At 42.6% G+C, this 20616-nt stretch overlaps 1 long non-coding RNA gene across 1 annotated transcript; it reads left to right on the top strand.

Annotated features, from left to right (window-relative positions):
• Positions 1–5704: 5704 nt before the first annotated feature.
• Positions 5705–20386, top strand: LOC118146651 (uncharacterized). Its single transcript, XR_004732510.3, has 3 exons — positions 5705–5828; positions 16684–16765; positions 17481–20386. It is a non-coding gene; the product is annotated as an uncharacterized LOC118146651 (long non-coding RNA).
• The last annotated feature ends 230 nt before the right edge of the window (positions 20387–20616 follow it).

The following is a 20616-nucleotide window of genomic DNA, read 5'->3' on the forward strand; positions in this document are numbered from 1 at the left end:
GTCTGTGCTTTTGGAGTCCTGTCCTAGAAATAATTGCTCAGAAAAATGTCATAAAGATTTTCCCTCATGTTTTCTTCCAGTAAATTTACAATTTCAGGTCTTTTATGTAAATTTTAAATCCGTTTTGAGTTGATTTTTGTGTACAGTGTGGGATAAGTGTCCAATTTCATTCTTCTGCTAGTGGATATCTAGTTTTCCTTACACCTTTCATTGAAGAGAAAGTCCTTTCTTCATTGTGTGTTCATGGCATCTGTGTTGAAGATCAAATGACCATAAATACCTGGGTTTCATTTTGGGCTTTCTACTCCTTTCCTTTGGTTATTGTGTCTTTTTATGCCAGACCATGCTGTTTTGCTTACAATAACTTTATAATACATTTTAAAATCAGAGAGCATGATGCCTCTAGCTTTGTTAGTTTTGCTCAAGACTGCTTTAGTGAGTTGGAGCCAATTCTGATTTCATAAGGATTTTAGTAGTCTTAATTTCCATGAAAAATTGCATTGGAATTTTGATGGGAAATCTACAGATCAATTTGGGTAGTATAGACATTTTAATAATATTCATTATTTGAATCCATGAACTCAAGATACCTTTCCATTTATTTGTGTCTTCTTCTGTTTTATTCATCAATATTTATAGTTTTCAGTGTACAGCTCTTTCACCTTTGTGGTTAAATTTACTTCCAAGAATTTTATTTTTGAGTGCTATTATAAATGGGATTGTGTGGGCTTCTGAACTCTTTGTGCCAGTCCAAACTCCTGTCTTTATTTTTTATGACTCCTACAAAATTATAGAGCAGCAAGTCATGCTATTGCTTTGAGAGAGTAGAATAAAAACCAGACCCTTAGAATACAGTGAAGAGGTTGAGGTATTTGATATGCATATCAGTTTCTTCTTTCCTTGCAGAGAAACGAATATAGTGTATCTCTCACTTACGCTGCCTTACGAAAAGGAGAGGATCTCAAGCAGATCTGTAGCATCTATAATATTTATTTGGCTTAGTGAATTAACAGGGAGACTGGGAGGCACTGAACTTCCTGCATCAGTGAGTCCACCTGTCATGGTCCGTGTTTTGCCCTGGTGGCCATTTAGCACCAGGTGTTAAACCATCTGCATTCATCCCGCTTCTCTATTTCTCACTGGACATTGCTGAGTTTGCAGATAGCATTCCACGATTGCTTCCCAGCCTACATCTCTCTGGCATTGTCTCTCTGAATGATTCAAGAAACAATTTGGGACATTTTCATTCCAGTTCTAACCATTCTCCATGAATTCTGTCATGTGTTTGATCACCCAGAGTCCTCATCAATTAGAGAAATTGATATTGTCAGTCTCTCTTCTTCCTTTTCTGACTCCAAAATTAATTGAGTGAGCAAAAAATCTGAAAAAAGAAATGGGTGGTTTAAAAGCCACTGTCCAGGCCCTGTGGCGTGACAGGCAAAGCTGAGCACTGCCCCGGCTGGAAGATGCCTGGTGGTCCATCTTTCAGGACCTGTCGGCAGCCCATTGCTCAGCCTTGGACAAACTCTGCTGCCAATCACCATGTTTCTCACTTATTTCTGGCAGAGTATTTCTAGAGAACTCCACTGGGCTGGGCATGGTGGCTCACGCCTGTGATCCCAGCACTTTGGGAAGCTGAGGTGGGCAGATCATTTCAGGTTAGGAGGTCAAGCCCAGCCTGGCCAACATGGTGAAACTCCTTCTGTACTAAAAGCACGAAAATTAGCCGAATGTGGCAGCAGGTGCCGGTAGTCTCAGCTACTTAGGAGGCTGAGACACAAGAATCACTTGAACCCAGACAGCAGAGGTTGCAGTGAGCCAAGATCATGCCACTGCACTCTAGCCTGGGCAACAGAGTGAGACTCAGTCTCAAAAAAAGAAAAAAAAGGAAAGAAAGAAAACTTCACTGACATTATAGAAAATAATTTCAGTTTATTAATGTGCTTGTAAATAATCATTTAGAAGAAAATACCTTTCCCGTTCCTTTTTTTTCCTTTAACCGCAGCAAGGTGCCCATTATCTATTGTCCTCTTGACTTCAAAGACCTGCTGTCATTTAAAATAAAGCCTGAAGAACTGAAGAACTATTTTTCTTGTCCTTTCCTCTGAGTCCTGTTCTATACTCAGGACAGGACAAAAACAGGATTTCCATCCATAATGTGGACATTCACTCTTAGAAGGCAGGTACTCCCCTGACTGATGATTTAATTAACACAGGAATTAACTTGACTGTGCTAAAAAGTAGGGGGCATGGGAATTGATCTGAAAGAAAATACTTAAGATACCTACAGAACCTGGTTTTATAATAGAGGTTTTGTATTCCGGGATATTCTAGGGGACAAATAATGCTTAGACGTGACCATGTTTATTACTGGTAACAGTCAAGCAGATGGGAGACTGGGAGAGAGATAGGGGCCTTCATGAACACAGAGAACAGGTGTTTCAGTGCAGCCGCTGGATTGGAGAATTGTCAAAGGTCTGAAGTATCAACCCAAAGGATGCCTCTATTTCACAGCCACACAGGTTTGGGATAGCTCACTGCCCTGGGATGTTGCTTTCTCCAGGTAGCACAGAGCTGGGATCTTTTCACTCCCCTAGCTACTCAGACTCCTTTGGTCCCTTGAGGGACATTGACCTCCAGGAGACTCACAGCCCTGAGGAGCCTTATCCTTCTCTGGACCCTTTTGGAGAAAGCTCAACAGGTCCTAGCCTTGGAGCAACCTGGGACATAGGACCCAGATGTAGCTGTCCCCTTTGCAGGGATGAAACTCTGCATTATGGGCTTCGGGTAATAGAGCAGGCCAACGTGCTCTCTGCTGGAAGCTGCAGTCTCAATGGTGCCACCAACAAGCTGTGGGATCATTAGTGAATGACTTCACCTATCATGGTCTCTGTCTTTCAACTGTAAATTGGGGGCAATAGAGCCTCTCCAAGCGGGCCTTGTGCAAAAATTTGGTTCCATGGCCTGGGCATGTCAATCTGAGCAGCTTTAGCCTCAGAGACTAAACCAGGTCTCTTAGAGTTTGGAGTCTGCACTTCAGAGTGTGTGTGTGTGCATGCATGTACCTGTGTGTATGTTTGTATGTTTATATGTGTGGAAGCATGTGCACGCATGTGTAGTGAGAGGGGTGTGTTGTGAGGTGGAAACTGAGGATGTATGTGCTGCACGTGTGCATATGCATGTCTCCGTGTCTGAAAGCTTGTGTGCAGGGAGGGGGTATTGTGTGATATAAATGACAGAAAGCAGGAAAGGAAGAACCAGATCTTGAATGGCCGGTAGGTGGTCACTTATGATCTCTTTATTCTGCTCTAACAGGGCCTGTGAGATATGTTTCTGTGAGCAGACGCAGTCCTCCTCTGGGCAGCTCTGATCTGATTTCCTGCACCCCCAAACCCAGCACTGTGCCCAGTATGCTGCTTCACCTTCCTCAAGGTCACCAGGTGAGAGGGACCTGCAGCTGCAGACCCTCCTTTTGCCACTAAGTATCCTCAGTAACACCTGCTATGGGCTCAGCTGTCCTGAGCTTTGTTAACTGAGACCCAAATCTGGTCAAGATTCCATTTGAAAACCTGGAGATGAACAATTTAGTCTCTACCTGGCACCTTATCTTCTCTCTATCTCCAAAAAATGAGTTTTCACAGTAAGCTCGATGTATTCGAACTATGTAGTACACATTTCTTTCCCCAATTTCTTTTCTTAGTCTTTTGTTCCTGTTGTCTTGGTCATTTTCAGAGAGGTCCGTGCTGCACGTTCCACCTGAGGAGCTGGACCTCGGGGTAGAAAGGTCTACTCGTCCAGGTCTGTTCAAGGCCAGGACAAACCCAGGATTTCCATCCACAATGTAGACATTCACTGTTAGAAGGCATCAATGCTTTAGTCATTTAACATAGGAATTAACTGTGCCAAAAAGTAGAGGGTAAGGGAACTGGCCTGGAAGAAAATACTTAGGATACCTACAGAATCTGGTTTTACAATAGAGGTTTTAAATTCCAGGATATTCCAGGGGACGAATGATGCTTAGACATGATCATGTTTATTGCTGGTAACAGTCAAGCAGAGGGAGACAGGGAGAGAGACAGGGGCCTTCGTGAACACGAGGACCTCCAGCTCCCCCTGCTGGGCACCTACAGCCCAGTTTTGCACTATGGAATGCACCTTCCTCACTCGTTTGAAGGCTGCTGGACACCAATCGCAAAAGCATAGCTGTGGGGACATCCCGTGTATCCACAAAAGTAGTGCCTCTTTCTCAAAGAGGATGGGTAGCTCACTGCCCTTTCTTAAAGAGGCACTGCTTTTGTGGATGCATGGGTTACATGTGCTAATTCCCTTGTTTGTTCATTCCTGGAGAACCGTGGAGATTAGTGCCCGTCAGGACTCAGTACCCAGGAGTTGCATCTTGAAAATGGCTAGGAAAGAGCCTGGCTAGACCAGGGATACTGACCAGCTCCGGTCAGTAAAGGGGTGCCCAGAGGGGTGCCCAGAGGCAGTACTGATGAACGCTTTAACGCAGAGCTGTCATCTTGTTCTGGCTGTGAGGAAAGTGGACATTCTCTGGGAAACTGCTCATATGGGAGGGTCTATCAATGCAGACATGAAAATGAAACCCAGCCTCTGACATGTCACATAATGACGCGGGAGAGATGCATCATCTGGACCACGCATCAGCAGGCTACCGTCCTTCCCGGGAGGCAGGGGCCCTGGATGGGGTGGGGGAGAAGGTGGGTGCCCACTTAGTCAGAGAGGGTGTCAGGCTGAGGAAGCCAGAGTTTTTGTAGAAGAGTAATTCACCACGTTGGTGAAGTGTGACTGCCCTCTGGGGCTCCAGACATTGACACAGTTTGGAAGAGTTTGTTTTGTGGGAACCATTGTGCTTTGTGCACTAGCTCTGAGCCGAATCTGGAGAACAGACTTGAATAATGTTCATCCCTCACTATTCATACTTAATGCCTCATTTGAAGGGCATGGATGTCAGACCGCAATTGCGTGAGGACTTCATGAAGGAGAGGTTGTGGTGCTGGCAGTGGCGTGCCTCAGGACCCCTGGGAAGAGGCCATGTTTGAACAGCACCCCTTCCCATCAGAGTGAGATGTGGGACACATCTGTGGAAGTCTGACCTGCAGACCCTGACTCAGCGACATGAATGAATATACTGTCACACCATTACAGTGATACAAGTGGGCTAGGGATGGCCATTGGCTGCTGTCAGTGGACGAAAGGCAACCAATCTGTCTGTCCACACATTTATTCCCTTAAGATTTTACAACGGAGGTTCTAAGTTAATACACTTGTGGATAATTAACATGGTTGAGAGAATGATTTTAAGACTGGTAAAAGCTTTAGGTTCTGGGGCCCAGAGTAAATGCTATTAACAGGTAATTTCCCTTTCATCTTCCCCGGAGAGACCACCCGGCACAAAATTAGCATGAGTCAACAGTTAGACTGGAGACAAATGCGTGTGGGCCAAGGCCTTTGGTCAGTCTCTGTCTCTTTCTAACTTAACATAATGGACAAGCTGGCTGCCTTCGGCCTTCCAAATGGTCTGAGACTAATCTATAACTTTCCCTAATATGTCTTTAATACTGTTTATAATATTTTGCCAACCACCCCAAGTGATTCTCAACATCAGAGACTGTCGGATAAGGAGTTCTCACCAGAGAATTTTCTCTTGTCCAAGATTCTGCCGGTGCTCTGAGCTGGTGAGCCATGGAAACCCTGTATGTTGGCACCTGGATGAGTCAGCTCGGGATACCACAACAAATTTCCACAGACCGGGGGCTAAAACAACAGGAATGTACATGCCCACAGTGCTGGAGACTGGAACTCTGAAGGTATTAGCAGGGCTGGCATCTTCTGAAGCCTCTCTCCTTGGCTTTTAGACAGCCGTCTTCTCCCCGCATCCTCACGTGGTCTGCCTGCGTGTGGCTGTGTCCTAACTTCTTATAAGAATGCCAGTAGGATTGGGTTTAGTGCCCCCTCTCATTTCCTCATTTTAACTTAAATACTTCTTCAAAGACACTCCAAATTCTGTTATTGGCATGGGCAGGACTCCCTGGAGATGTCTAATGGTGGTGAGCTGTCTGTGGCAGGTAGGAGTGCTGATATTCTATATTGTGTAAATAACAGACTCTCCTCATTCTGAGATACTGAGGGTTAAGTCTTCAACATGTGAATCTGGGGGTAACACAGTTCAGCCCCTAACAGCACCCTCTGAAAAAAGCCCAGTGGCTGGTGTAAACCTTGGGGGAAGTTGAGGACGGAGGTGGCCAAATCCAGATTTCATACCTGCAAACCCTGATAAGAACTTGAGATTTTAAGTGGGAAATAGACTACAGTGGACTAAAATATCAGCAGGAGCCCAGTTACAAGGGGGCTGTGGAAGGCCAGGTGAGAGGACAATGTGGTTTGCACCAGGGGCTGGCAGTGCAGGGGGTAAGAAATGGCTCCATTTGGAATTTATTTTGAAGGTACAGTGGCAACAGCAGATGTTGATGTAAGAATATGGAATAGGATATCTGAAAACTATTTTTATTTTTGACCCTGAGCAACTACAGAGACAGTGGTCCCATTTTCTGAGATGACAGCACCTGTTTGTATGTGTGGTGCCTGCAAGCTGGGGAGATGTATAATGAAAAGCTTCGTTTCGGACACTAGGGGCAAGATACCTGCCAGAGACGCCAGTGGACGTGCCAGGAAAATGTGTTCTGGAGTCTAGAATTCAGCTGGGTGGTTGGAGCTAACATATAAACGAGGAGTCCTTCTGAAATTGACGGCATTTAGTGCTATAGGTTTGGAAAAGATGACATGGAGAATGGGTATTCTAAAAGAGGGCTAAAATTTAAATAATACAGGGTGATTGCCTGAATGAATTACATGAAATTGGAATAATATTGAGCAATTGCCTGAATGAATTACGTGGACTTTGGGGTTAAAAATTCAATATTCAAAGACAATGTAGAACCTGGAGAAATGTTGACAGGCTGTTTCTAAAAGCAGCAGCTGAGAAAGCCTTAGATGGCCATTATTTGTTGCCTGCCTATCTACCTGTGCCTGTGGATCAACTGCACACATGCACATCTCTCAAGGCCTTCATCTCTGCACTACTCCGCACTGTCCCCAGCAAAGTCTTTTCTTAGGAAGCCAGTGTCAGGACTCTAACTCCTAGAATCCTTTGCAAATTAACCCTTCCGGGTGAGGCTAAGTTAGATCATGGAAACCGACTCCCTAGAAGGCAGAGAGGAGGCTATTTTTCCGGTTTTTCCAGTCTGTAGCTTTGTGTGACAGCCTCCTGTTGTCTTTAAGGAAGGATACAGCAGGGAGGTAAGTGTCCTGTCCCTGAGTGGATCAGAACACTGTTTTGCTGTTATGCAAACTGGGTGGAGGTGATCAGGGAGGGACAGTGAAATAGCAGGAGCTACACCCTGGTGCCCTAGACTTCTTGCCAGCTCAAGCTCCACAAGGGATCTGAGCTCCTCACTAGGCCTCTAAGGGAAGTTGCCAGAGCAGGGTGTCAACCTACTCACGAAGAATTTAGAAGACCTCAGGGGTTAACCCATGCAAGTTTCCTGAGGCTCAGAGGCTCAGAAAAGTGGGCTGACCTGACAGCATGCAGTTCCTAGGAAGAGAGGCATGGGAGGGACGCGGTGGAGAATTGCGGTAGATCCCAGCACTGCCATGTGCTTCAGTTTCCACCTTCTCTAAAGAGGGATAAGGGTAACAGTTATTATATAACAATAGCACCCACCTCACAGGATTGTCTGAAGCAAAAAAAGGGTGAGAGCAGTGAAATTCTTAGCTCTGTTCTTGGCACACATGGCAGCCAAGCAGTGTGTTGTTTTGAGTGGCCCCTGAGGTCTTTTCAGTTCAAGCCCAGTGTTCATATGCACATCAACTGCTTATGGCTGCCTAGGCAGACGGCTGAGCTGGTTCCTGTGTTAGTCTTGTTTAGATCTAACGTCCGAGGGCAGGACTCACTGGAGTTGTGTAATGGTGGTAAGCTGTCTGAGGCAGGTGTGAGTGCTGATATTCTAGATTGTGTAAATAACAGTTTACTTGGTCACTTTATGGTGTGACTATCGGTAGTGGAAGGAAGAGATGTGAGTAGAAGCCTAGCATGGACTCTAAGATTTTGACTTGGGGTTGGAGGAGTTCATGTAGTTCACATAACTTTAGCACATCTTTATTATGAATAAAATATCATAGTTCTCAGTTGCATTAAGAATGATGCTGGCAGGGCGTGGTGGCTCATGCCTGTAATCGTAGCACTTTGGGAGGTTGAGGCAGGCAGATCATGAGGTCAAGAGATTGAGACCAGCCTGGTCAACATGGTAAAACACTGTCTCTACTAAAAATACAAAAATTAGCTGGGTGTGGTGGCATGCACCTGTAGTCCCAGCGAATAGCGAGGCTAAGGCAGGAGAATCGCTTGAACCCAGGAGGCAGAGATTGCAGTGATGTGAGATCATACCACTGCACTACAGCCTGGACAAGACAGCAAGGCTCTTTCTAAAAAAGAAAAAAGAACAAAGAAAAAAATGGGATGCAACAGAAAAGGAACATATTGTCTCTGCTTTTGATTTATTTGGTATTTGCATTAACACCTTTACTCTCTAAAAACCTTAAGAAATAAATCATTCAGGATATTGGAACTTTTTGAATAGAAGAAGGTCTAAGAATCTAATTTCAATTTATTTGAAACTTTTTGGAAAACTTTCCTGGATGGATTAATAATTTTATTTCAATTTCTTCTTAAACAGATGCCATTACAAGTGAATTCAACTTTTTCTTGCACAGTTAAATAATTCTTTATAATTTTACATAATTGTTCTGTTGGTACACAGTGCTATGTAGTTTTAAATAGTCTCATAATGTTTACCCTTTTGAACTCTCACATCCGTTCTGCATTTTTTTCTATTTCTTTTCTCATGATCAGGCTTATAAACTTCACCTGCCTCAAGCAGAGCAGATGAACATCTCCTTAAAACTGTTACTGAAAATCTGACTTGAGAAGATTAATCCACATCTTAAAATTATTGTAAAGGCCGTTTTTAGGCCTCTGTTGGCCGAGCTGGCACATACATTTACCAGCTTGCTTTTCTTCTATGCCTTTCCAGGCACCTGCACCAAATTCCACGTGAATCACCCGGAGATATTATAAAGCATGATCATGTCTCTTATTTCCCTTCATCATTGAAAAACACCGTAACAGATGCTTTCACCCTTGTACAGAGGAGGAAACAAGTTCAGAGAGCTGAAGTGACTTGCCTGAGATCTGACAGCAACTAGAAGTCAGCTCTCTGGACCATGCGCCTGCTGGAAGGCTTTCAGAGAAAGCCTGTGCCAGGTATTTTCATTGACTGATCTAAACTGTGAGAAAATACCTTGAATGGTTGGCTTCGTTATTTATTCACGTTTTTATTCATTTCTAAAACACACAGTGATAATCTGGCTGCTTCACACCGGAGAGTTTTTGAGAGCAGCCTGTTTTGCCTTCTCGGGCAGGTCAGGGAGGGGAAGGAAAGAGACGGGCAGCAGGGTGCGATGTGCGCGGGACCTGCTGTGCCTGCCGTATCTCTGCATTTCTTTGTCTACTTTCGTCATCTTCCTCTTTTTCTTATGGATTTGTAATTTCCTCCTGATAAAGAACAAGTGATATCATCCTCTTTCTGATAATATAAATTGCAAATTTCCTTTTCTTAGTGTCATTTACAATTCTAATTTGTGTGTATGTCTGTGTTTTATAAAGAAATTTGTGAAGTTTTATGTTGTCTACTCCATCAGTATTTTGTGGATTATGTGACGTTCTTTTCTTCCCTATATCAAGATTATAAAGATATTCTAATTGACAAGTTATTTTTACATTTGAACTTTTGCTATCATTCGAGTGTCTTTTGATGCAAGAAGTAAGTTAGGAATCAAGTTTTGTTTTTGTCTGTCAAAGATGTAGTTTTCTTATGCTGGTGATTAAAATATCCAAGATTTCTCCATTGTTTAAAATACTGAACTCTCACATACATAGTTACATTTCTATTTTTCTCTTTGTAACTAATACGTCTATCCTGCTTATTCCTCATTCTTTAACTTTTGTGCTTTGGCTACCATTTTAAAATACATTATGGAAAATCTCATTACCCTTCTTTTAATTATTTTTCTGGCCAGGATGTTAAATTGGTTTCCACCTCAACTTAAGGCAGATAATTCTACATTTTGAATAGTTCACTTCTTGTTATTAACACGAGGGATAAAAAAGGAAAATTGCTTTGAGAAGTAGATAATTTGGCTTTTATTTAGTATTGAAGGCAGCTTTCTGTTGAGAACTAATTCATGGGTGCTTAGTGTCCCCAGAAGTTGAGAGAATCTTAGAGATCATCTAATCTAGGCTTGTTATTTTCCAGATGAGGAAATTAAGCTCCAGGAATAAGAAGTAACTTGCTCAAAAATTTGCAGGCAAGTATTGTCACTGGAGTCACACTAAATTAAAGATGTGTTTTCCAAACAAAAACATTTTTTGTCCATGTATTCCAAATGCACTTTTATAAAATCTCCTCTAGGTACCGTCCTAAGCACTGAAGGCATCAAAACTCTTTGCCTCTTCTCAGAAAAATTAATTACATCGCTCTACAATGCCCTCTTACTCCACTGTTCATTCAGTGCTTAACACCTGGGTCCGGTTATATTCAAACACTTTGTTTCAAGGTCTGCCTCCACCAGACTACATTTTAAGCAGCACCTGTTGCTTATTATTAGATTTTCTTCCATAATTTTATACTCTTTCCTTTTGACTTACGCTTCCACTCAGAGATCTTACGGCCTCCATTTATTTACCATCTTAACCCTAAGGAAGTTCCATAATTTCATGGAAATTTTCTTTCCTGTTCTTCTCATCTTTTCTATGTCCTCCAGTTGCCATAGTCTCAGCTTTTCCACTTGCAGTGTGAAGAGCTGGCCCAGCTGTCGTCTGAGGTTTCGCACAGAGGCAGTGCTTTGGGTGTTTGACACCTTCCCATCGCTTGTGTAACCTCTTGTCCAGAGTCAGAGCTGTGGTTGTCTGACACCCTTCACATTGCTTGTATATCTGAGTGCCTGCTTAGCTCCTGATGGTAAAGCAGCTTCCTAGTGACCTTCCTGAGAAGCAGTGGCTATCCTGAGCCCTCCAGCATGTTAGAAGGCTCCTGTTTCCTAAAACTTTTGCTTATTATCCAAGTCCACTGCAGGAAAAAAAAACACACATTGACAAATGCTAATGGCGTACCTAATGCTTGTGCTTGGGCCAGTGCAGGCACATGAGGCTAGTCTGCAAATTGCTGGCTCAGTGGCTCTGGTTCACCAATCCCAGTGTAGTCAGAACATGCTCAGGCTAGTAGCGGCACATTCAGAAATAATCATTCAAGAGTGAGGAAGAGGTCCAGGTGGACCTGCTCCTGTCCACAGGTGGGAGAGGAGGTGACTGAGTGCTTGATGGTTTGCAGACTGGGGAGGATTTGGTAGTAGGCTGAATGCTCCAGACCAGCTGTTTTTAATACTACGTTCTCAAGCAGGAATGTCACTGAACCAAGTGGAACGTTTCATTCTCACTCCTATCTCTCTGTCTCTACCCTGTGGCACATACCCAACTCTTAGAAGCTTGTAGATCCACAGATTTCAGAACTGAGGAGTGACTTTGGGAGATCATCTAACCCCATCACAGATGAGGTTGTTTTGTCATTCACAGAGGAGGGACCCGAGGCACAGAGAGGTGATATGACCTGTAAACCAGAAGCAGAGTCAGAGCCAGGACCCAGGAACCCCAAATCTTAATGCATTTTGTACGTTCACTGCATAGTGTTGTCAGGATCCCTGAAGCTTTTCCTGTGGAAGAGTTGAGGCTACAGAAAGTGATGCCGTGTGTCCGTTTTGAGAGTAGGTTACCATGACCTTGAGTTGAATTTCTGCTCAACCTCACTAGAGACGAGGTCTTGTTGCTTCAGCTCCAGAACAGTCATTCTTAGGACCTCTGAAGACTGTTCTGAGGATTAAGTGAGACGAGCGTGTGGAACACTTAGCCCAATCCTTTGCTCACTGTTAGAGCTTTTACATACCAGGCATCAAGCCTGACGATGAGCAAAACGTCGCACTTGGATGCTCATTCCCACCTTAGAGAAGACCAGAAGCCCCGTTTCTACATATGTAGGGTGATGTAGTTCATTTTCGTTGACTTACAGTGAAATAGACTTTCTTGTGTTCTCATTTTAAGGAGGACATGGGCGAGTTGGAAATGACCTTGAAGTGGACAAAGAGGCTGGTGAGGGATTGAGAAAACTTTGTCTGGGGAGCAGCTGTGAGTTCTGGGGCTCTTCAGAACAAGGAGGAAAATGCTCAGGAGAGCGTGGCTGGTGTCTCCAGAGACAGCGAAGGGAGATGGAGCTCTGCATTTCTACAGTTTCGCAAAAGGTGTTTTATTCTTTTAGGTGACGGTTATTCTTTGTCTCTGGTTCAATCTGAGGAGCTCAATGCCAACAACACAAAGAGTGAGCAAACCCAGCCTGGGGTTAACAACTCATCATCTCAACAAATAATAGGTTAACAAATATGGAGGATCCCACAGGCTCATGGTGATAAGGAGACAACATTCTTTTTCTAGTGAGAGAAGGTAGATTCGGTAGGGCCTGTTGTGTCAAGGAGAGTGCTGATGAGCTCGGACTTCCGTGGGCCAGAGAGTTGGGGAAAGGAGAGAACAGCTGGCATTTCATTTTCGCACCACAGGTAAGAGAATAGCAGTGCTCTAACCCCAAGCTCGTCTGCATAGTGACCTTCTTTTCTAGAGTGTACCCTGATGGGAAGCAGACTCGGGGGCTTTGACTGCCCCAAGGTGTGGAAGAATTTTGCAAGAGATTCATATAAAATCTCACTCTGGGCTGAGTGCTGTGGCTCATGCCTGTAATCCCAGTATTTTGGGAGGCTAAAGTGGGCGGATCACAATGTCACAAGTTCTAGACCATCTTGGCCAGCATGGTGAAATCCCGCCTCTACTAAAAATACAAAAATTAGCCGGGCGTGGTGGCGCATGCCTGTAATCCCAGCTACTCAGGAGGCGGAGGCAGGAGAATTGCCTGAACCTGGGAGGCAGAGGTTGCTGTGAGCCAAGATCATGCCACTGCACTCCAGCCTGGGTGACAGAGCAAGGCTCCATCTCAAAAACAACAACAACAACAAAAACCCAAAAAAACAAAAAATAAACAACCTCACTCTCTGTCTTCTTCTTCTCTTCCTCTTTCTCTTCTTTCTTTTCCTTTTTCTCTCCCTTTTCTACACCTTTCTTCATTTCTATTTTTCTTTCCTTCAAATATCAACCATCATTATGTTGAACTTAATTTTTCTTGCTTTCCCTATGTCCTCCAGTGATTTCCGTCAGGGTTTACAAACAGTAGTGGCCCTAAATATTCCTAGGTTCCAAGTACATTTTCTCTGTCTCTAACTTGTTAAGTGAAAATCATGACTTGAACTAAATCACCCCAATTTTGACCCCTAAAAGGGGTAACTTAGTGCAAGGACCTCAGAGGAACTGAGGTTTTGGTTTGCTTGTTTTTTTTTCGTGTATGTGCTGTCGTTAAAATCCTCTCAGTTCCTTCATCATAGACAAACTCATTTCTGATCCCCAAGGACAATTGGGCTGAAACTACAGCTTGTGCTTGAGGCATGAGTTAAAATTTGTAATCAAGTTCTGGAAGAAAAATCAAAGGCGTTTACAGAAGAAATCACATGAACTGAGAAACTACTGAAACATCTGCTTTTTAAAGAAACTAAATAGCTTGTTTTAATATTAAGGAAGTTGGTCTTTGACATGAGAAGGGAAGAATTAGGGAGACAAGAAGGAAGAGGTGGAATAAGTTGGGGAGAAGGAGTCGATTTTTGCACCGTGGTGACTGCGAGAGGGTTCTGCATGTAGGGACGTCAACCACAGGCTTACTTGGTAATGCTGTTTCAACATTTCTCATGTGGCCATGCTTTCTTCGTTTGAAAAGTGGGTAGTTTGGGTTAGATGATCCCTGAAGGCTCTAGCAATTGTTAATCAAGGCACTTAGATAAGGAGTCAAAATGCTAATTATTAACAAATTTATGATTTTATGATTGAAAACCTGTGGAGAAGTAATCACAAAAAAATCAAAACCAGTAAGAGTTTAACCTGTGGGCTAGTGATAAATTCAATATACAAAATCAATGGCTTTCTGTATGCAAACAGTAGCCAATTACAAAATACAATGAAAGAAGACTATGACTCAAAAATAATTATAGTTATTTTTATAATTAAGTTACAAAGTGTTTTGGATTGTTATAAAGAAACTTCTTGAAGAGTACCAAAAAGATATATTAAAATGAGACAAAAATATTTGAAGTAAAATTCTTTTCTTAGGAAAGCTCAATAGCCCACATATCATTTTTTTCTTAAATAAAACTTGTAGTTTCAATTTCATATTAGTTAAAAAAGCAATGAAATTATTTTAACTTGATAAAGTAATTTAAAAGTTATTTTCTAAGAGTGAGTCATAGAGGGTAGCCATGAATTCTGTTAAAGACTGGTGGAGGCTACATTCATTCAAATCTCATGGTACCAGCACAGGAAGAGACAGAAGAGTAAGGGAGCATAGACTCCACTGGGTGAGCTAGGAATGCCTGGGCATTTGATAGTCGGCAAGATTGGTATTTACTCTACGGTGAGTGTGCAAAATGTGCTGTGTTCTCTGTGGGATGTTCTGCCGTACCCCGGCATCAACAGGAACCTCACACTTTAAATTCCTTAGAATCCTGCGTAATTTTGTTTCTTCATTGCACGGCCTCAGTTTTCTAAGAGAACAGTGATATGAACCCAGACATCTGCCTTTTGTATGAGATAACATATGGCGAGTGTTAACATATCTGCAGGTTCAGGAAATTTGTACTTCTGGATGCAGCAAGAAACAGTTTCCATGTCATTGCTGGGAAGACAAGTCTGCCATGACTTCTCAGAACAGCCTTTATCCCACGGCTGAAAAACTAACAGGAACACAGAAATAATTAGGTAAAGGCACAAAACACATGTCTTTTAGGGAGATCAAACAAACTACATAAAAGATGATCACCGTGCATATTTTGGCTACTAGATGAGCAAACACAAAGTAAAAAGCAAGCCAGAACGATTCTCGCAATCTCTATGATAAAGGACATTAAATATGCAGAGTGTTAGAAATAGTAAGTACGGATGAGTGACTCAGCAGAAAAATAGATAACAAGAAACAAAAATAACCAGTGAACATTAAAAAAAAGCTTATTCTCAGAAATAATTTTTTAAAAGTATAGTGAGATAAGCAGGAATATTATATTCACTGACATGATTGACAAAGATTAACACAATTGATAATAATTAGCATTGGTAAGAATACTGATAGTTGAAAAATACTTCCATACATTTCAGTAAGAGGAAAAAAGTGGGTCAGCAGCTTCTAAGGTGGGCAGTTGTCCTGGCGCAGTGGCTCACATCTGTAATCCCAGCACTTTGGGAGGCCGAGGAGGGCAGGTCACGATGTAAGGAGTTTGAGACAAGCCTGGCCAACATAGTGAAACCCTGTCTCTACTAAAAATACAAAAATTAGCTGGGCATGGTGGCATGTGGCTGTAATCCCAGCTACTCAAGAGGCCGAGACAAGAGAACTGCTGGAACCCAGGAGGCGGAGTTGCAGTAAGCTGAGATAGTCCCACTGCACTCCAGCCTGGGTGACAGAGTGGGACTCCAGCTTTAAATAAATAAATAAATAAATCTTGAAATATGCATAGCTGTTGACATTCCATTTCTAGGAATTTTTACAAAGTAAAAGGCATATACATTTTAAAAGATATATGTATAGTTATATATATATAAATATGTGAGGCATATATATATACAAATATTAACCTCTGAGACAATATTTAAATATGAAAAATGCGCAATGGAGCTGGCTATGAAGTATGATCCTGCATTTGAAATTTAAGACAGATATTTACACAGTTTGTTTGCAAAGGAAATAAATTAAAATGCTTTGAATGGTAAATGGTGGGTATAGTTGAAGAGAGAAGCTATGGGGGTTTTCTACCTTCATTTTTTTTTTTTACATATCTCTATTATTTGGAATTTTGTAATATGTATTATTTTTAAAAATTAGAAGAATAATAGATTTGAGTGCAAGCAAATCATGAAATTCAAATTCTAGGACTGACCTGAGTTTATTTTTCCACTAACTTTTAACCAACATGAACTCTTTCTTCCTTTAACGAAGATTCTCCAGGGAGGTTGTAACTAACCAACTGCTATACCAGATCATCCTTTTAAGGAGCGTGAAACATCTAGTTAACTTGCCTCAACATCTTTTCCAGTTACTTTCCTCACCTGTGAAGGACCCTCTTTATTCTATTGTTAGGAAAGCTAGACTCTCGCCCCCACTATGTGCCTGCAGGCCTTTATGTCACCTTGACACCATTCTATGAGGTGGTTAGAGGAGAGCGTCATACCCAGGCATTGAGGAAAACCAGGGCAAGTGTCAGCTGGAGACTAGGGAGCAGGAGAGACGGACGCTGCTGTGATGGAGGAGCAGGATCCGGGAGTAGTGAGATGCCGATCTCTGTGCTAATCGCACCACTGCAAGTCCCTCTGACAGAACCTCAGCTGTCTGACTTTGTCTTCTTGTTTCTTCCCATCAGGTCTTTGAGAACCTCAGCTCTGTAACGATGAGACTCCACTTTTTCCTCACTGCTCTTTTTGCCATCTTCCAGCTACTGCCCGGTAAATACCAACATCATGACCCTTTCTTATCATTGTTTCATTTTTTCCTCTCCCCAACAACAGTTGGAAGGTTAAGGATTAGGGGGTACTCAGAGGTCATCGCTACACCCCCAAAATAACTTACTGAAAAGCTAAAAAAGTCCTCTGCGACTGGCTAAAAGTTATGATGCTAAAAGTCCTGTTAGGTCACTATCTTCAACTCCTCCACTTTTCCCCGGTGAATTGGCTGATTTGAGGACCAAATCTATTGACTCACGTGATCAGTATAAACTGGGGTGGAGACAAAGACTCTTTGTATTTGCCCTGACCAGAGACCTCGTGCCACTCATCACAGTGGTGACTTGAGTTTGCCTGGACAGGGCTTCCATCTTAAGAGACTGTGAGAGATGGGCCAGGGCACATGAGGTAGGGGATCAGGGGTGACTTGAGAGATGGACCAGGTGAAAGGTATTGATCATACTCCATCCCTGACACATGAACCAACTCCTGTTTATTCCAGAGGGTGGAAAGATGATTTGGTCAGTAGTTATATCAACAACAGTGGGATCTTATGGCAACTTGAGAGGGTGAAGGGAGAAGAGGCCGAGGCCTTGAAATCAAAGCCACTTGCTTTCGGTGTTTAGCTGGTAAAGGTTGGGATTCCATCTGCATGGTGAACTCTCCTGCTTTCCTCCTCAGACTGTTGGCTTCATACACACATCTTTCCATTTTTCAGGCATCACTAGGGCACTTAATTTTGAAAGACCCTGCTACCTTAGAGGTGGAATCTGCCTGAAGCAAGGAACACCAGATTGTGAGCCTTTCAGAGGACCCTGCAGAGTTTTCACCGTTTGCTGTAAAATAAGGAGAAGCTAATGGAGGAGCCCGACAAGGAACGCAGGCACAGGATCTGGAGTATGGCTCCTTTAGTTCGAATGAGAGCAAACCTCACTCAAGCCCAGATAATTGATTACAATCATTAGGATTGATTAAAGGAAGATATGTTTCCCATGATGGGGTAGGCATTTTTTAGGTTAAATAACTTGCCCAAGATCACACAGTCTAAAAACCTTTCCTTCAGTGATTTGCAACACTTTGTGTGCGTGGAAGAGAGACTGGATATGAAAGAATTTACTACAGTTGGGAGAGGAGATGTGAGGACAGGGCTGGTCTCAGGATACCCCTGCGGTGGGTGTTGGGTTGAGCAGGAGGAACCTACTGAGGGTGTACAGTCCTGGGAGCATTGGGGTGTTGGGATGGGTAGGAGGGAGACACACCTGTCCAGAGAGACTACCCAAAGTAGTCAGTCCCACATGGAGATGCAGGCAGAAGCCAGTTGAGAGGTAGGAATTCCAGTTGCATGTCAGAGGCTTATGCTGTAAGGCTGGAGTCCTGGGATAAGTGTGATTATTTTGTGTCTTCCTTGGTCAAAGGGAAGCTGATGACCAAGCTGATGCTTGTCCAGGTCTCAGCATCAGCTGTAGTGTCCTGAGCAAGTCTTCCCTCCACTATGAGCATCTGTGATCTGCTCTGGTGAGGGAGTTAGCTTAGAGATAACCACTGCTTTCTGTAATTTACAATGCAAGTTTGGGGTGGGAGGATGGAGACAGCACCCCCTGCAAAGTGCCCGGGGAGGCAAACGACAAGGAGAAAGATGAGACACACAAACATAAAACATGCTGCCAAAACCTAAACAATCACATGGAAAAGAAGAGTTTGGCTGGCACTGTGATGAGTGGCAAACAGAACCATGACCAGGTCCCAATCAATGAGTAACTACAGAAAATTCAGCACAGGTTTGCAGATGAAGAAACGATGAGTAAAGATATCCAAATAAAGATACAAATATTAACTTCTCCAGTTGTTTTTTTATTGGCACTGGCTTCCTATACCATCTGTTTACAGGGATTATTACTAGATTTTGAATATTTTGGGTGCCTATGAACTTGGTTCACAGCATACTCTGTCAGAACAGTTTATCTGTCCATCAGGAACATAGTCTACTATTACCAGAAGAGCTTGGAAATCAGCTAGTAATTTAGAAATAACGCAGTCTCTTACTTGTATTTCTTCACCATGAAGTGAAAACCTTCTTGGTTCTCCCATATATTTTTCTCATTAGTCACAGATTCAGCATCGTCTCTCTCCAATTTTTTTTTTAACCCCAGCTCTAGCCCTCTGTTTCTATTTCCTTTTCTTCCTTCCTTTTTCTTCTTGATTCAAGCACACAGGATTGGTCCAGTAATAGTAGAACAAACCTCAGGAAGGAGGGGAGGGTAAGGAAAGAACCCTAGTGGGAAAAACGTAGTGGGAACACTTAGTCATGGATGAAGAAAGAGGAGAGGCTGGGAACACCAGATATAAATGTTACACATGTGTATTGTCAAATTTGTGATAATGTTCACAGTCAATCAGTAGAGTGAGGTAGAATTCTGATTTGCCTCACCACATTGCTTGACTACTCAGAGAAAATTACCAATTATGTTAACTTTCATTCATTCATTTTTGTCAACAAACATTTACCTAGCAGTGAACAAAGCAATAGAAAAATTCCTACCTTCGTAGTGTTTACATAATAGGGAGATAGAAAATAAACACTAGAAATGAGTAATATATTTAATACATTATTTTATGTGCAAAATGTTTAATACAGTTAGACTTATTTGTCACAATCTGCATTCCATTTTTCTTCCCATCAGGTTACTTTATACATAGTAAAATTCAAAGTTTGTGGTGGTGAGGGATTTGGAAATGCAAAGCCCTGTGTTCACTGCCACACTTCTGTATGGCCTTCACCCCCAGTTTCTTTGTATTAGTCCATTTTCACACTGCTGATAAAGACATACGAGACTGGGCAATTTACAAAAGAAAGAAGTTTATTGGACTTATGGTTCCATGTGGCTGGAGAGGCCTCACACTCACGGTGGAAGGTGAAAGGCATGTCTTACATGGCAACAGACAAGAGAAGAGAGCTTTTGCAGGGAAACTCCCCTTTTTAAAGCCATCAGATCTCATGAGACTTATTCACTGTCAGGTGAACAACACGGGAAAGACCTGCCCCCATGATTCAGTTACCTCCTACTGGGTCCCTCCCATAACATGTGGGAATTCAAGGTGAGACATGGGTGGGGACACAGCCAAAACATATTACCCTTTATAGACAAACCCCTCCTGTGACTCTGAAACCCCGCCAGTCACTGATCTGGTTTCTGAGCCTACCGTTTGGCCTTCAGTGTCGTGTAAATGGAGTCGTGCAATCTGTAGCCTTTATGTCTGGCTCTCTTAAGTCAACAGGGCTTTGAGATTCATCCATGTTATCATTTATTGTTGCTGTGTGGTCTTTCATTACGTGACGTACCACGGTCAGTTCACTGGTCAAAGGCAGCTGTCTTTCTTACAGTTTGGGGCAATTATTGATAGAACTGCTATAAACATTTGCATACATGTTTTCAGTTTGAACATACATTTCATTTCTCCATGATAAATATCCGTGTGGGGGATTATTGGGTCATTAGGTAAGTGTATATTTTACTTTACAAGGAACTCCCAAACTGTCTTCCAGATTAGCCGTACTGTTTTGCATTCCTATTGGTGTGTGAGAGTTCTGTTTAGTTGAATAAAGGAAGCTGATGAAAGAAAAGGTGATTCCGAAATTGTTTCTGGAGCATTTCAAAATGGGAAACATTTCCAGTCTAATCAGCAGGTTTTCCTCTGTACAATTTGATCTATGCTGAAAACAGTTCCTTGGGTTCTAAGAAAATGATTTTAAAGAAGTATCGATATTTGAAAAGGTGCCTTTGGAGAGAAAATCATCACTGTCTCTCTAAATCTCGATCCTCTATAAATCAATGAGTTGATTTCAGCAATATCTG

The sequence above is a fragment of the Callithrix jacchus genome, chromosome 13 (assembly GCF_049354715.1).
Source record: "Callithrix jacchus isolate 240 chromosome 13, calJac240_pri, whole genome shotgun sequence".
NCBI classification, from domain to species: domain Eukaryota; kingdom Metazoa; phylum Chordata; class Mammalia; order Primates; family Cebidae; genus Callithrix; species Callithrix jacchus.